Raw genomic sequence first — 14,840 nt, 5'->3', positions numbered from 1 at the left:
GGAGATATTAATGCACTGTGCACAGGATGATGAATTCTACATCAAGCATAACCCGTTGCACAAAGGTATTAGCATGTTTTAGATGGCGGGATTAACGCGCATTGCGCGGATATATTAATGCGAATATTTTGATATAAAAATGTTCTCCAGAGAAGAACACTTGGTTAATGATGTATATAAATGAAATTCTGTTTGGGAGAATAGCCGGGGCATTAAGTACACACACACACACACACACACACACACACACACACACACACACACACACACACACACTCGATGGCGCAGTTGATAGAGTTCCCGGCAGCCACTACAAGATCCGGGTTCGAATCCCGTCCAGGGCTGAAATGATGTCATTATCGCTGCGCTGAGAGTCGTTACTCCAACTCTCGTGGGTGGGGAGTTAGGTGTGTGTGTGCGTGGAAGCTCACAGCATTACCCATAGATCGGTCATATATAAGCTCTGAGCTCTCTTCCGGGAGGGAAATAGCTGTCGATCACGAATCCAACACGTGATCAAAGACCATGGTGAATCACACACACACATACATTGCCATTATCTTTGACGTGGGGAAGCAAGCTCACGTGGAGACCATTCGGTACTTGGCATTGCCATTCATACGAAGGGAGGCTTTATCTGGACAAGTGTCACACTTGGAGAGGAACCAAACTGGGAACAGGTACGTTGGTGAAAAGTGGGCTGACGTCCAGGGATACTGATGGCGTGGGAAAGGAACTTAAGTGTAAGTACATGACACTTAACACTTACGTACCTCTGAAGTGGAACAGAGCACTTAGAAGGGTAAGGGTGGGGTGGCAAAGATGGTCTGTAGTTTACTGACGTTTCTATCCTCGGGTGGTGGAAAAAGAGAAGGGAGCGAAGTGGAGGTGTCATGCGCATTTGGCATATACACACCTAAGTGACACTGCGCACTCTGTGTGGGACATACGTTAGGTAAATGACATTTTACATGTCAGCCTCTACACCTACCAGGGGCACTTTGCCCTTTGCCGCCTCGCGTGGAACGCAGTGTGGCACGTTTGTTGCAACCCCGTGCCGACTCTATCCATCTCCATGCAGTCAGTACTCAAGTGCGCCTTGCTGACACTCCTACTGACCAGAGGCATGCAACATTGGAGACCTGTCTTCGCTTGGAAATGGCCTTTCTCTCTCTATCTCTCTCTCTCTCTCTCTCTCTCTCTCTCCCTCTCCACCTCAGTGACTCCACCTCTTTGACGTGATATCGTTCAGAAGGATAGAAGCGCTGGTCATGGGTGACATGCAATTCCATGGAAACTAATAAAATCGCCTGGCGACAGACAGTGAAAGGAAAAGTACCGCCTAGGACGGAAGGAAACGCCACGGATATGAAAAAAATAGCCTGGCGACAAACAATGAAAGGAAAAGTACCGCCTAGGACGGAAGGAGGCGCCACGGACATGAATAAAATCGTCTGGCGCCAACATGGTTAAGGGGAAAGGTACCACCCAGTACGGAAGTGTGCCGCCAGTTGATTTTATTGAGTGGAAGGCCGGTCCTAAGTTTAATGTCTGATCCCTTGACTAGTGTGATAATTTGTAGTGTTCGTTCTGGCTAAAAAGGTCACACGATTTTATTCAGTATTGAGGGGGGAGGGGGGTTTAGGTCCACTAGTTTCTTGGTTCGCTTCGGTTCGCTTAGCTTGGCTTAGTTTCGCTTGGCTTGGCTTGGTTTCGCTTGGCTTGGCTTAAATTAGCTTGGTTTCGCTTAGGTTGGGCTCGTTTGGTTTGGCTTGGTTTCGCTTAGGTTAGGCTCGTTTGGTTTGGCTTGGCTTAGTTTCACTTGGTTTTGGCTTCGCTTGGTCTGGTTTCGCTTGGCTTTGCTACAGCTCGGCATCCTACTGGAAGTGCCTTTCATGATTTTATTCTGGCTGCCTCAAAGTGATTTTATTTAAGACAAGGCTAGAAACGCTGGTTATGACAGACTGTAAGGCTACTTAGGATGTGGTTGGTGGCTTAAGAGGAGCCAAGATACCTGGGATAGAATCGCTGGTATCACCCACGAAATACCGAATACAGTTACCGTAAGGTCTGCGTGGTCTCCAGAACCAAAACAAAACATAGGAATGGGTGAGACTGCAAGAGACCATAAGGCCTACACTAGGCAGTTTCATATCCATTACAACCCATCATCCCCATCTATAGTTAGAACTTTAACCTATTAATCGGAGGGGCTCAACGTTAAGGCTCGTTTCACACGTGGTCGTGACGTGTGAAAGCATCCATAGACACCCATGGTTATTTGAGAGCACGACGTCGTGTCGTGGACGACGCACGGCGAAAAGTCGACGCGTGTGAAACGAGTCTTACGTCCCCAACGTTGAGTGACGAACCCGCAAGGTGAACAAACTCAGAATGACTTCATGTGAATTAACTAATTTCTCGTTGTCGCCAAGCGATTTTATTCAGCTGGGGAGTGGTGGTGATGGGCGAGTAGACAAGGGCGCAGGCGTCTGGAGGTCAGAGGTGAGGTGGTTCGAGTCCCGTTAAGCGTCAACGCGTAACGGCTTTATGACCATAAGATTGTAATGTCGAAGGATTGGAACTGTGATATTTTATTGGATTGGTAGAATGAGACATCGAGAGGTAGCACAGTGGATACCATCTTGAACTTTTGAGTAGGTGGTCATGAGTTCGAGTCCCGGAAGCTGAAGCGGGCTTGCAGTGTTGGTTCCCGACAGCCGTGACCAGGAGGGGAGGCGATCCAACGTCGGCCTCAAAAAATACATGAGTGGGATGGTTACAGAAGTCGCCTCATGTTAAGGAAACTAGCCGCGGACGGTTATATATTGTACCCAATGAGTACCGTAAAGTAGCACATAGGTAATTGTGAGCCTGAATGTGAAGACCCATTGAATACCGAAAAGTAGCACGCAGGTAATTGTGAGCTTGAATAAGGAGACCCAGTGAATACCGTAAAGTAGCATATAGGTAATTATGAACCCGAATGCGGAAACTCGGTGAATACCGAAAAGTAGCACATTGGTGATTATGAGCTTGAATATAGGCCTGCACAAGATTTGTGCCTTTTGAAAAAGGCGAGGAACCTACGGCAGGAGGATCGAACCTGCGGCCGAAGCCATAACCTTTGCCCTATTATTCGCTTTGAGGACTGTTTGAGTCAAGTAACAGTGCTGGGAATCGGAGAGGAGTGCGAGATTCGAACCCCACAACTAACGATATTCAGTTTTCACGGCAATAGACGAGAAGGACACGAAGAGATTACGTTGTATTTGTGGAAGTAGGCTACACGGAAAAACAACCAAGAAATGAAGAATGTGTTGTAAGAGGGGATTAAATGTTACAGTTTGATCTGCAATGCCCACCTGGTTGTTGAGGGCTGCGGCGTGCAAGAGCACAAGAACACTGTCCGGTCATAAAATCCCGAATTCCGACAAGGGAATTCAGCGGCCATCTTAAAAAAAAAAAAAAAAAAAAAAAATCGGCCAAGTTCTTCAAGTCGCACTCTCACTGCAGTAGCCACCCGTGCACATAGGGCAAAGGTGACTGTTTCGATCGCAATCAGGTTCCTCCTAGCGGAAACAGTTCGTCTAATCTTGTTTGTGTTTTGGGATAAAACCTTGCTTCCCTGGCCTATGTGTTTTGAGAGAATGCTTGTTGTCCAGTCCCGTCTGCTTTCAGAGAATGCTTGTTGTCCTCCCTTGTGTGCTTGCAGAGAATGCTTATTGTCCTACCCTGTGCTCTTTCGGGATGCTTTCCTGGTCGTGTGCACGATCCTCGATCTGTTTACAACAACTGGGTGACAAGACTGACGAGACTGTTGTCTCACTCAAAGTTCAGAGGGGTAACGACCCACTGCCGACTGATAAACTCATTTAGCGTAACCCGTCGAGTTTGGGAAGTGGATTAAGTAGGCAGTAAGGACTATGTTGATGGTGAAAACAGCAATAATTGTAGTACTAATGGTAATGATGCATAATCATAAGAAACATGACTTATCGGAGTAGAGATAGAGTCAGACACGGATAACGTGAAATTGCGCCCGCGAGCGCGCGCGCGCACAAACACACAAGCACGCACAGACGGCCTAATGTCCGGGTGGTACTTTTCCCTTCATTCCGTATGCCGCCAGACTATTTTATTCATCTCCGTGGTACCTTCACGATACCGAAGGGATTCGACATCCACACTGAAGAAGAACTAGAAACGTCATAAGTGGGACGTTGGTGATTTGGAAAGGACATTATTGTAGGAGGAAAGAAAATAAAGGGCTAAAAGTGGTGTTGAAAATTTTTCAAGGTAGGAAAGGCACCGGAGGTGGACGAAGCGATAGGAAACTGGGAGGAGGTAGTCGAACAGACAAGAGATTCTTCAGTAGGGAAAAGTGGAAGAAACTCTTTGGTCTGTAGGGCCTGTTGAGAAACAAGAAGTATTAAGAGGTGCAGTGTAATGAGTAATAGATATTTCACGAGAGAAAATAAATAGTAGAGACTGAGGAAAACAATAGAAAAGCTCAGGGAAGATTTAGACAAGAGAGAGGATGTGTGGACCAGACAGGCACACAGAGATGATCATGGGATCCATGGAGATGCTCTAGTACTTAAGGTAATGGTTCCCCCCCACAGTTAAACCCCTCCAGGGGCCTCTTCTCGCCACATGTGACAAGAAATATACATATATATGTATATGAAGATAAACAGATCGGACATGGCGTATGTAGGCCAAGGTCATTACGATTCCAAGTGCCACAGCTTGTTGAACTTCCTCCCCCCACTCCTCCCACTCCCCCTTAATCCCCCCCCCCACTCCTCCCCCTCCACCTCCAACTACCGTATAATTTCATGAGCTATCCGTATGTTGGGTGTTTTCGTCATTTGCCACCCGGGGGGGCTGGGGTGTCAGGCGATCATCGACGAGGCTCAGTAAATTGATGAGGGAATCGGTGCACCAGAGCGTGTCTTTGAGATAGCCGGTTGCGTAATCATTACGTTTGATGCCTATCAGCCGTTATCGGGCCGGCCTGCCTGCCTGCCTGCCGGTGCCGTTGCCGGTCCCGGTGTGTGTGTACATTAGGGGACACTAGGTCCTCGGCACATACGTATGTGCCGTCTTCGACTTATGCCACGCTATTGACGAAGAATTTGTTTTCGCGAACGTATTGTCGTTAAACCACGAGTTAAGTGTAGTTCGCGTTTTTTTTTCTTTTTTTTAGATCGTCGCCCCTTAATAAAATCATTTGCCGGATGTGGCATTATTTTTTGTATTTATTCTGGCTACCACTGGATGATTTTATTAAAAGAAAGGCAAAGGTTATATTACATTTATTTTATTAGGTCGACTTGGCTTCATTTGGGAAAATACGTAGTTATGAAAACTATTAATTTCAGACTGAAATATATTGTGATCTTTTCTTTTTTCTTGTAATAATAATGACTAATTTTGTTTTTCTTTTCTTCCACAGGTCCATGCGGTTCGTCAGGAAATAGAAAACGAGGAAAAGAAAATTCGAATTTGACCCCAAAAACGAGACGAAATTCGACATTTTTTGCAAAGCAAAGTCGCAAATTCTTAGGTATAACATTCTCATAGTTAGAATTTTTCTTTATTTTATTCATTTATTGCAATTTATATGTTTATTATTATTCATTTGTTAGTTCTCGGTTATTCCCGATTGTTTTATGATCAAGTTCGTTGCGATATGGTTATGCTTGTGGTGTATGAGAGAGGGAACGAGAAACGAGCAACAACGCCTCTTATGGCGTGCTGTTTACAAGAAATGCGCTCAAGCTCACTATAAACACGTCGGTGAAATACAATAACGAACTTTATACACAGTCGCCTTAAGATTTTCATACATCAATATTTCCTGTCCTTGGGAGCTATGAATAAAATCATGTGGCGCTAGACTGAGAAGCAAATATATGAAGTTCGTCATCAGGAAGAAGGGACCCGGAAAAAGAATTAATATTCCTGGTAGCTGAGCCATCATCAGGGGACGCACTTTACAGCTTTTATTCTAGGGTCGGCAAGTGATTTGTATCCAGCAGATTCGAAAAAGAGCAAAGTCTCATTACACCGCCGAATCTGCTATTTATGAATAAAATCGCCTGACGGCAACTAGAATAAAGTGTATCAAGGGCGTCACCGTTTTTAGATTGTCATAAGGACGCTTCAGTGGCTGCGTGGACCCGGTTCGAATCCTGCAGTACTCAATCTATAGAGGATATGAAATAGATTGTCTTATGGCGTCATCTGAAGCATCCGGTACTCGTATCTTTCTAGTCATGGGTTCAAGTCCCACACTACTCTCCATTTTCCAACAATAATTTCAAGCTCACTAAATGAAAAGATCATGACTTCTGCCACAGCTACTCAGCGCCTCCCGGCGTGTGCTCCTCACCTTTATCCTATTTTAGTAATATCATAGACTCCATCCCCCATTTCGCTGCAGTGATACGTGATTGGTCCTTAAAGTAGACCATGACGCCTTGTCCAATCACAGAGTGACTCGTAGCATAAGTAGGCGGGGCCTATTTTGACACGTCAGAATAAACAATGTTGGTGAACTGGTGAGGATGTGTGTCGCAGCCGTCCACGTGGAGCGCCAGCGGCACATTTTTCAACATGCAACACTGACGTCATCGGTTGTTTACTGCGTCGATGTTACGGGGCCAGTGACGTCACGCAGCCCCCTTTGATCCGATAAACGGGCTCTCCAGGTTTTGTGGGGTTGAATGAACTCAGTAGGCTCATTATCACTAGGTGGTCAGGCATACACGCACACACATACATACACACACACACACACACACACACACACACACACATATATATATATATATATACGAATATATATATATATATATGTATATTATATATGTATATAATATATTTATATATATATATATATATACTGTATGTATATAATTATATATATATGTATATAATATATATATATATGTATATATAATATATATATATATGTATATATATATAAATGTATATATATACATTATATATATATATATAATTATATATATATACATTATATATATATATATAATTATATATATATATATATATATATATATATATATATATACTGTGTGTTTGTATGTGTGTGTAGGAATGTGTGTGTGTGTGTAGGGATGTTGCTTCACAGTTGTGGTACTGAGAATCGAGTTCAAACAACTTCCCTGGGACAACTAGTAACTGCAATAATAAATGTGGATGCAGCACAAATGTTGATTATATCGAAATCAATCACCTCCCCCTCTCCCCCCTCCCGTCCCTCTCACCGCTGTCCTTACCCCCCTTCTTCCCCCCCTACACCTCTCGCATCTCCCCCCCCTCCCCCTTCCCCCCACTCGTCTGCCCTGCAGCTTCGCGTGTCTGGTCGCTGCTTGAAGTCAATCGATTACTCTGGTATTGACTTCCCCCCTCTCTCCCCCTCTTCCACCCCCTTTCCCCGTCTCCAGTACAGCCGCCCTACTGTATGTATTAAAGCTGCGCGCTGTTTTCCGTGGCTTCGGCCGTAGTACATGGGAGATTGGGGAAAGCGAGAGGGTATGTTGGTATGTGGATGGATAAGATAAGTATTCTTCGTATTTTTTGTTTGTGTATGTATGTATATATATATATATATATATATATATATATATATATATATGTATGTATATCTATGTATGTATATATATATATATATATATATATATATATATATATATATATATATGTACAACACTGAATAGGTCCCAATGATTAGAGATACATTTTAACAACCACAATGCACTTTAATTCTAAGCCATCAACATCGGGAGACCCAATGGGGTTACATGCAGAAATTGGAATGTGGTACTGCCGAGGACTCGATAGCGTAGTTGGTTAGTTACTATGGCACTTGTCATGTGATCGCTGAGTTCGAGTACTCGGCAGTACCGCATTTCATTTTCTGCATGTGGCCCCATTGGGTCTCCCGATGTTGATGGCTTAGAATTAAAGTGCAATGTGGTTGTTAAAATGTGTGTGTGTGTATATATATATATATATATATATATATGTGTGTGTGTGTGTGTGTGTGTGTGTGTGTGTGTGTGTGTATTCACCTCGGATCTGCTGCAGTCTCTGTCGAGACAGCCAGACACCACCCTATGGCAGTGAGCTCAGAGCTCATTATTTGCCGATCTCTGGGTAGGTCTGAGACCACTCACACACCACACACCGGGACAGCAAGGTCACAACTCCTTGACTAACGTCCCGTACCTACTCACTGCTAGGTGAACAGGGGTTACACGTGAAAGGAGACAAACCCAACTTATCTCCGCCCGGCCGGGGAATCGAACCCCGGTTCTCTGGCTTGTGAGGCCAGTGCCTTACCAATCCGCCACCGAGCCGTTTCCGCCACCGAGCCGTTAGTGTGTGTGTGTGTGTGTGTACTTGACCCTCGATTTAACGGATCGATTTAAAGGATTTAGGATTAAGGGATTCTTTATACCCTAAAGGACGTCATGTTCAACAAATTTACTTCATAAAAACTCCTTTGAGGAGTCCCTTAAATCTGGATTACCTTAGATTGTGGTCGGATCCCTTAAATCGAATCGAATGTGTACCCGCCACCGATGATAAGCGAAAGACTTGTATGTATGTATATATATATATATATATATATATATATATATATATATATTATATATATATATATATATATATATATATATATATATATAGGTAAATTTAGGGAGCAGGTTTTCTTGGAGACATTTTCTATTAAATAATACAGCATACTCAGCACTGGAAATCTTCTTCCTTAAACTTTCTATCCTTCTCGCTATTTTCCTTTCTGTAGGAGGAAGGGAGAACACAATATCACCAAATGGAACCATAGTGATTTTGGAAATAAAAACAAATTCATTACTTACAACGTTTCGCCTATGCTTTAGGCATCTTCTGGTAATTTTAATTTTTAAATCTACAAATCATGATCATATATACAATGTATACAAAATGAACTAGGATAGGTACTTTTTGTTTAAATTCTTCTTGGCGCCCCGTGGGATGCCCCGAACAGCTCCAGGGTTCCACACATATTTAATTGTATATTAATTGCTGGTAGGTGATTCTTTATTAATACAGCTTCCATACATTTTAATTTTCTCTTATTGGTGTTCTTTGCTAAAATCGATGTACTACTATTCAAAACTTCCCGCGAAATATTCATCATATGAATTTTAGAAATGTGCGATTTTATTGCACCATTCTGCATATGAAAAGTAAGCCTTTGAGACAAAGTTTGAGTTGTGTGTCCAATGTACTCGTCATTGCAAAGCGCACCGTCTTTGTTGAAAGGGCATGAGTATTTGTACACAACGTAACTTTGTTTTGAAATATCTTTTTCTCCTGATAAGTTGTTTTTCATAATAAGTGATGCAGTTCTGGGGTTACGATAGTATATAACCAATTGTAAGGAGTCCTCTTGCTTCTTGGGTTTACAATTTTTATAAATGATATTTTTAATGACTTTTTCATCTGTTTTATATGCGGATGTCATTGTACTTTGGTAGTAAATATTTATAGTACTCTTCGAATTTTCTGTATTACCAAGTACAGAATTAAATTTCTCCATTTTATTTCTAATTTCTTTGTCAATATCACACATCGAGAACCCATTGTTTGTCAATATTTGTTTGATTCTGTTCAATTCTTGGTGGAGGAGGTACCAGTTCGAACATATTTTAAAGGCTCTCGTAATGTACGCGCGTATAACGCTGATTTTATATTTAAACAAAAAGTACCTATCCTAGTTCATTTTGTATACATTGTATATATGATCATGATTTGTAGATTTAAAAATTAAAATTACCAGAGGATGCCTAAAGCATAGGCGAAACGTTGTAAGTAATGAATTTGTTTTTATTTCCAAAATCACTATGGTTCCATTTGGTGATATTGTGTTCTCCCTTCCTCCTACAGAAAGGAAAATAGCGAGAAGGATAGAAAGTTTAAGGAAGAAGATTTCCAGTGCTGAGTATGCTGTATTATTTAATAGAAAAAAAAAAATATATATATATATATATATATATATATACATATACATATATATACATATATATATATATACACATATATACATATATATATATATATATGTGTGTGTGTGTGTGTGTGTGTGTGTGTGTGTGTGTGTATATATATATATACATATATATATATACATATATATATATACATATACATATATATATATATACATATATATATATTTAGATATCAAATGACAGATGAGAGATTTTGGGCGATGGAAGTAAAATGAAGATGCTCTCGGAATAGTTTGTACTCAAACTATTCCGAGAGCATCTTCATTTTATTTCCATCGCCTAAAATCCCTCATATATATATATATATATATATATATATATATATATATATATATATGTATATATATATATATATATATATATATATATATATATATATATATATATATATATAGTTTATGCTCAATATATACTAAACCCGCTTAGGGTCAGCAAAGAGACAAGCGTTTTGAGGCCACCTGCTTGCTTCTGTTTGCGCGCGTGGACGAGGAAGCTCGTAGCTGGTGTAAGTGCGCGGTTGTCTGCACCACGTGGCTGACTCGGCGTGATCAGGGAGACCTCGGGTCGAACCGACTCGTCGATTACCCGTCGAGTGTTTACGGATCGATTGACGGGTAAAGTGATGGTGATTTACGGGCTGTGTGCTTGCCTTGAAGGTACACGCGAATGGCGGAGTGGTACGACGACGTGCTGTGCAATAAGGAAGAAAAAAAAATTGTGATTGTGATTACCATACGCATTATTATTATTATTATTGTTATTATTTTTGTTATGGACTAAAATGCATGTTTTCATAGCTAGCACCTTTATAGATAAGGTAGTTATTGAACCACAGGTGTTGGATAGATAAAAAGAAAAAGAGAGAGAGAAAAAAATACTGAATTTTTGTGAATATGTGGAAAGGCGGGTGGCTGAAGTAAAGAAATAGTGATCAAAGCGGCCGCCGGGGAAGTGGTTTGTTACCAAAACAATACCACCATCGTGACGGAAGACACAGAGGTGCGTCAGTGGGAGAGGGGCGGTAACTGCGCACCGGGTGAGGGTGCCTACTCACCCCCGCCGCCTCCGCCCACACGCCCGCCCTCCCCTCGCCAATTGCAGGTAAGTTGCTGTTGCTGGACCTCGTAGATTTGTCAACAGTCAATGTCGGCATCGTTCTAGGGTGGGAGGGTTGCCTATTGTGCTTTTGTCCTAGGTTGTTGTTTATCCATACATACATGTATATTATTATATTCAGTATATATATATATATATATATTTCTACACCAGATCTTAGCTGCTTTCTGAAATGAAATTGTTATTTATTTATATCTTATCTGTCTTATTATTTTTATTATTATATATTATGAAATTTTATTATGATTATCCTATTATTTGATCATTATTATTGCTATCATTATTATTATTATTATTATTATTATTATTATTATTGTTGTTGTTGTTGCTGCAGTTGTTGATATAATTGTACCTTTTTGCCGCCTTTGAAATATGTAAATTAGAAAAAGCATACGACATGGATTCTCTATGCGACGTAATATCTAGTATTCTAGATATTGCGTCATACATTGGATTCTCGGTGTGACGCCTTTTTGGATCCTAGATATTGCGTCATATGTTGAATTCTAGATTAATGTCATAGATTGTGTTCTCGGTTTGTCATTGGATTCTAGGCCATGACGTCATAAAATGGGCTCAACATGTGTCGTCAAGTGTTTGGTGTTGTGACGTCATAAATTGGGTGTTGTGTGATGTCATAGGGTGGGTTTTCTGTCAGTCATTGATTGGATCATGTATAGTGACGTAATATATTGTTCTGTGACGTCATAGATCGGCCACTGTGACGTCATAGATTTGTGTCTTGTGTAGCGCCGTAGGTTGTGTTCACATGGTGACAAAATCTTTGGGAATTTGTTTCGAAATGAAATTGTCGGTAACCTTTGGAAATTTTTTTTTTTTCTTTTTTTTTTTTTTTTTTTTTTTTTTTTTTATCCTAACAGGTTTCCGCGTTGTCTATTTATAGACAACAAAGCCGGTATTCGGAGGGAAAAATGATATGACTTTGTGTGTCTGAGCTTATACATAGGAACTGTTTCATCCATTCGACAGCATTTGCACTTTTATCTATGTATTTATTTATTTGTTTATTTATTTATTTATTAGATTTTGGTTTTAGTGTGATTCATGAGAGTTGGAGTAGCGACTCGCAACGCAGCTATACTGAAATTATTTCAGCCCTGTGCGGGACTCGAACCCGGACCGCCGTAGTGGCTGCCGCGAACGCTACCACTGCGCCATCAAGTCGTGTGTGTGTGTGTGTGTGTGCGTGTGTGTATGCGCGCGTGTGTGTTATAGCTATTTCAGATCCAGTACTTATTACCAGTATATGCATTTCTATAGGTTTTGTCCAGGATAATCCCCACATTAAGAAATAACAAATAGATAGGATAATAAAAAAAATAATGATATATAATCCATGTAAGTATCTGTTTATTTGCTTGTGGCCATGTGCACGTTTGCATTCTATCAAACACATCCTTGCGCTTGTTGTCCTTGCGTGTGTGTGTGTGTGTGTGTGTGCGTGCGCGTGCGCGCGTGTGTACATAGCGGTTCGTGGTAAGACGGACGTAGTAGGTTGGACTACTGTTAATACCAGTTTTGTGGTATGCAGTGGTGACGCATTGAACCCGCCAGTACTTATGCTAGAGGAGATAGGCCTTACTGTTCGACTTTGTTGGAAGGACGTCGAAGAGGAGCGGCTCATTCCCGACCGTCGCCGCCCGCACATGCTCCCAGAGGTGCGGGCCCAAGGGGCTGGCATTTTGTTTTGTTTTATTATTATTGTTATCATTAAGTGGGAAGTGAAAACCCCTGTCAATTACCTTTTTTTTTTTTTTTTTTTTTTTTTTTTTTTTGCCGATGGTGGGGTCGCCTCCCCGGATGACCTGGGCTGTCTGGGACCAATGCAAGAAACACGCAGCGGGTCCCGGAAATCGAACTCACGACCACCTGCTCATGAATTAGACAGTGTTCACTGGGTGATAATTATAGTAATAATAAGGGGGAAAAAGACTTTGGTATATGTATTATTATTATTTCATTATTATTAATATTATCAATATCATTATTATTATTATTATTCAGACACTTCGTCGCTTCAATGACCTTAAGACTTCTGGGCGCCTGGGGGGAGTGTTGGGGGGAAGTGCATTGCTGGGGGGAGACACGGGTGTGTTGAAATTATTAGGGGGAGATGAGGTGGGTCAGCCCAGACACGGTAGGGGGGTTGTTGGGGGATTGCGAGAGATGTGGGGGGAATATGGGGGAGGGTGGGGGAAGTAGGGGCTGGCTGAGGCGAGGAGAAAACTGACGCCACTAGACGTCATAATGTGTGGGAGCTTATCTGCGTCTTGTGATTGGGTGGGGGTATATATTTTATCCCCCCATCCCCCCTGTGTCGGTATGGGGGGGGCGTTCCCCCAAGGTTGCGGGAAAGGACACAACCAGAGGAGTATGTTCGGATAAAAGGGAATGTGCGCAACTTGGATGCGCAGTAGCTGAACACCCTTCGTCAGTGGTTGTCAACTTTTTTTTTTTTTTTTTTTTTTCCATACCCCCTCCCCCCTCTTCATGAGTACTTAACACCCGTGGGGCTCCCGTTCATTGTTCTTCTAAATACCACCACAAAAAATGATAATGATTATATTGAAAAATAAAACAATAATAAAAAAGTTGATGAAAAGAAAATTTTTGGTTTATTAGAAAGTTTATAATCATAATTATCTTCTGCCAGAACAGTGATGGATTTTTTATTTATTTATTTATCTATTTGTTTATTTTAGATTCTTCATATACTGTATATAAACGTATTTGAGGGAAGAGAGGAAACGGAAACTCGAGAAGAGCTCTTCTCGAGTTTCCGTTTCCTCTCTTTCCTCAAATTTGTCACGATGAATAATCATCATATAAACGTATAATTTGTAACAGAAAGGCGACGGTCCCCCTCAATTCTTGTCATCCCCCCTCCCCCCGATTGAGAATCACTGTCCTGAGATGAATTAAAGCATCTGACGTTAGCCAGAATAGAATATCTAATGAACGTCAAGATAACGAAAGAATTACTCAAACGACGGAACCAGATGGATTTTTTTTTCTTCGGATAAAAGAGGTTTTGTTCGAATGAACGGGGTTCTTTTTTCGGATAAAAGAGGTTTTGTTTGGATGAACGGGTTTCTTTTTTCGGACAAAAGAGTTTTTGTTCGAATGAAAGGGGTTCTTTTTCCGGATAAAATAGGTTTTGTTTGGATGAACGGGGCTCTTTTTTCGGATAAAAGGTTTGTTCGAATGAACGGGGTTCTTTTTCGGATAAAAGAGGTTTTGTTCGAATGAACGGGGATTTTTTTCGGATAAGCGAGATTATTTTCCGGATGAATGATGTCGAGTTAAAAAGGGCTCTTTCGGATCAATTATATTCATTTCGGATGCACGGGGTGGTATTTGTTCGGATAAACGAGGTTCTGTCCGAATAAATGTTTTTTATGGATAAATAAGTTTCTATTTCGGATAAACGAGGTTCGGTTAGAATAAACGAAATAAACGTGTTTTCTTTACGGATAAACGAAAGTATACGAATTTTTTAATATTGATAGGTGAAATATATACCCTTATCTACGGTGGCTTACTTCATATATTTTGTTCTTAGAAGCGCCTGAGATCTCATATAATATTTTATACTGTACGGTACAGCTA

The 14,840-nt window shown here is 41.2% G+C and overlaps 1 long non-coding RNA gene across 1 annotated transcript in view; it reads left to right on the top strand.

The window, feature by feature from the left end:
- The window catches only part of LOC143037238 (uncharacterized), a 34,901-nt gene extending 23,677 nt beyond the window's left edge, over positions 1-11,224 (top strand). The window contains exons 2-3 of the long non-coding RNA XR_012967458.1: positions 5,462-5,572; positions 10,892-11,224. This is a non-coding gene — a long non-coding RNA (uncharacterized LOC143037238). The remainder of the gene's footprint in view (positions 1-5,461; positions 5,573-10,891) is intronic.
- Positions 11,225-14,840: the final 3,616 nt, after the last annotated feature.

The sequence above is a fragment of the Oratosquilla oratoria genome, chromosome 22 (genome assembly GCF_046742065.1).
Source record: "Oratosquilla oratoria isolate Oo_2021 chromosome 22, ASM4674206v1, whole genome shotgun sequence".
Taxonomy (NCBI): Eukaryota; Metazoa; Arthropoda; class Malacostraca; order Stomatopoda; family Squillidae; genus Oratosquilla; species Oratosquilla oratoria.
This window is presented reverse-complemented; position numbering and strand designations above follow the sequence as displayed.